Below are 3,194 nucleotides of genomic sequence, written 5' to 3'. Positions count from 1 at the left end.
TATGGTTGGTGAGATGTGAAATCCAGGAGAGTGAAGTGACTTCACAGGCACGGGAAAGGTCTCTCTTTTAGGGCTGCTGAAGCTGTGTTTACTTGGGAATAAAACTAGCAGCACACACACACACACACACACACACACACACACACACACACACACACACACACACACACACACACACACACACAGTGTAACTCTTTTTCTTGCTCAATGTGCATGTTGTGGAAAATGTATGTCTCTGTGGGTATGGTGACATGCAAATGTTTATGTGGGTGTAAAAAAAAAAAGGACAGGAGAAGAAGGTGTGAAGCATATGTACTCAGAGAGCCAGAAAGCCACACTCACAGGGTTCTATTTATAGCACCCTCGTGGTGAAATAGAGAAACCAAACTGCTGCTTCTACCTGCTGTTCCCAACTGAAGTTTGACAAGAACGGATAAGACCTTCTTTAGGGTCTCTTTGTAGTTTTAACTGACAAAAAAAGAAAAAAGAAAAAAGAAAGAAGTGATGAGTTAGCTGTTTCCCCTGCGACCCTCTTCACCAGGTGAGGAAGTCAACTGTTCTAGCCGAGGAACGGAACAAGGTGACATTCTTTCAAAGTCTGGAAATGTGCCCCTCCGCCCCCCTTTCAGAGGATGATTTAAAAAATATGAGTGGCTGATTTGAACCAAAAACCCACACATTGGCTCTGCTCCCGAGTTCAAAGCCCGAAACCTATTGCTATAATCTGAACACCCAGTACAAATGGACATTTGGATTTGCTCAGATTATTCCAAAATGGTTCACCCCATTATCGAGATAATATATTCACCTGCAGAATTCGGATCTGAAGGTTTGGTTCATCCCTTCAATTATTTTTATGCCAATAGATTTGCTCGTGTCCCCTCAACCTCCTTCCAGTGGTTTCTTCTCATAGGAGATGATGCGTATATTCTCTTACTTAGGTCTGACTGTTCCGAATCTTGGCTGTGGTGCAGTACATTTAGATTGAAACTCTCTCCTTTCTTGAATATGACTAGTATGGCATCTCTATTGGTCCAATACTAAACCAAAGCATTCAGTCAGTCTGACAATGAAGAAGGTAGGTATCTCACTTCTCACCTTTCTCTCCATCTTTAACGCTTCTTCTACCTTGACTTTTGGATGTGTTATGCCACATGGTCTTTGTCACAAGGTATCACTGGCCCTTTAAGAGAGCAAGAACCAGTGCATGGATGAATGGTCCTTTTTTTGTTTTCTTTCAACTTCTAAGACTGTGAAAAATGGCCCCCCAGGAGCCTTTAAAACCCCAGATCATACAATAAAGACAAATCCAGTAGCCAAACCTCACCGTGTCACAGAGGAAACCAGACAGACCTTGACAACAAAAAAGACAGAACATGCTCCCATCTCACACTCACCAAAAGCCCCAATAAAAAAAAACTAGGCTTTGCAAAAGACAGGGTAGATCAACAGATACAGGCTATTTTGGACCCTGAGGCATGTCAGGTGGTGACAAAGGGTGTGGGAGCGACAGATAGCGACATAGATTCGCTTTGCGCTTTATGACACAGATGAAGCGGGCTCATTATTTGTATTACAATAGCACCTAGAGGTCTCAAGGAGGCTGAGGATCCCATTGTGCTAGTACTGGACTTATAGGTAGTGAAACATAGTCCCTGCCCCAAAGAGCTTCCTATCTAATAGACCAGAGAGACGACAAGCGGGGAAGTGTCTTGCCCAAGGTCATACAGCAGGCCAGTGGCAGAGCAGTAGAAATAGACTCCTTTTCTCCCACTTGCCAGACCAGTGTCTTGTCTACTAGGCCACGCTGCTTCTGAGGAAAGTGCCCTACGGGCACGTCCACACCTGAATGTTGAGTCCTAGTTTCACACATGCTGATTAGCATGGCTGTAAAATTCTAGTGTAGGCACCACACAGATGTTTGTTCCAGGACCCAAATGGTATGTCTACACAGCACTTTGGAGGGAGCCAGATGGAGCCTCCCAGCTCTGGTGGAGCCTTCATCAGTAGCAGTTTTTAAATGGATTGCATGTTTTTCTAAAAAAAATGCTCTGAGAATTACTTTGGGGAAGTTCTATGGCCTGGGTGGTACAGGAGGTCAGACTAGATGATCACAGTGGTCTCTTCTGACCTTGGAATCTACGAATCCATGAATTTGGAATTCTAAAGGTCAACAGACTGGGGCTAGTGGGGCTTGCGCTAGCGCTCTACAGATAGTGTTTTGAAGTTGTGGGTTGGGCTGAAGCTTGGACTCTGAAGCCTAAGAGGGGCAGCCTAAACTTCAGAGACCCAGCTCCAGCCCCAGCTGTGACTTCCAAGCTCTGCCAACAGATTCAGGAGAGCGGGATTCATGCTAGGGTTCTAAAAATAGAACCCCTAGCGTGAATTCCGCTCTCCTGAATCTGTTGACCCAGGTTGGGACGCTTGCTCCCATCCGCTCCAAAATGCTGTGTAGACACACCCCAACATTTCTTCCTAACCTGGGGGTAAGCACACACAGTTGTGTCCTCTCTGCATTCGAATTTACATTTGGGTCAGTTAACACCTGTTAAAACACCACTAAGGGAAAGTCTACACTGCAGGCTTACGGCATATTGTGCCCCAGTTTATGCCCCAGCTCCCTCTACCATCCACATTCAGAGCTCTTATTGGTGTGTCTGGGGTGTGTGTATTGAACCTGAGCTGGCATGTTCACTTGGGGGTGATGGGCAGAGCATATGGAGCTGTGACCTGCCCCCTGTCCGGCCCCTTTGCAGTGTGCGTGCAGCAAAATCAAGGGCACCTGACCTTGTGTTAGATAGTCCTCCAGTGCCAGTCCCACCATTTCCTTTATGTTCCAGCCCACTTACACCCCACTTGCTACATACCTTCAGGCTTGCCCTCACTAGAGATCTGGTCTCTAGTTAATCAATTGCCAGTTAACTAGAGGTGGTTAACACCTTTGGAAATGTTAGTGTGCAAACTCCCCAAATGATTTTTCCAGGCTATAAACAGTTAGATTGATCCCTAGGGTACATCACCAATGTTTGTAGCTTGGAGCAAATGTGTGTGTGTGTGTGTGTGTGTGCGTGCGTATGGCGGGGTGGGGTGGGGGTGGGAAGTGGGAAGTGTCAGCTACCTCGGGGTAATTGGCAATATGTAAAAACCTCTAGCCCAGACATACTCCTAAAGAGGGTGCTGTGAACTGCTTCATT

The sequence above is a fragment of the Dermochelys coriacea genome, chromosome 1 (assembly GCF_009764565.3).
Source record: "Dermochelys coriacea isolate rDerCor1 chromosome 1, rDerCor1.pri.v4, whole genome shotgun sequence".
NCBI classification, from domain to species: Eukaryota; Metazoa; Chordata; order Testudines; family Dermochelyidae; genus Dermochelys; species Dermochelys coriacea.
The sequence above is the reverse complement of the archived record's forward strand: the minus strand, read 5'-3'. Positions refer to the sequence as shown.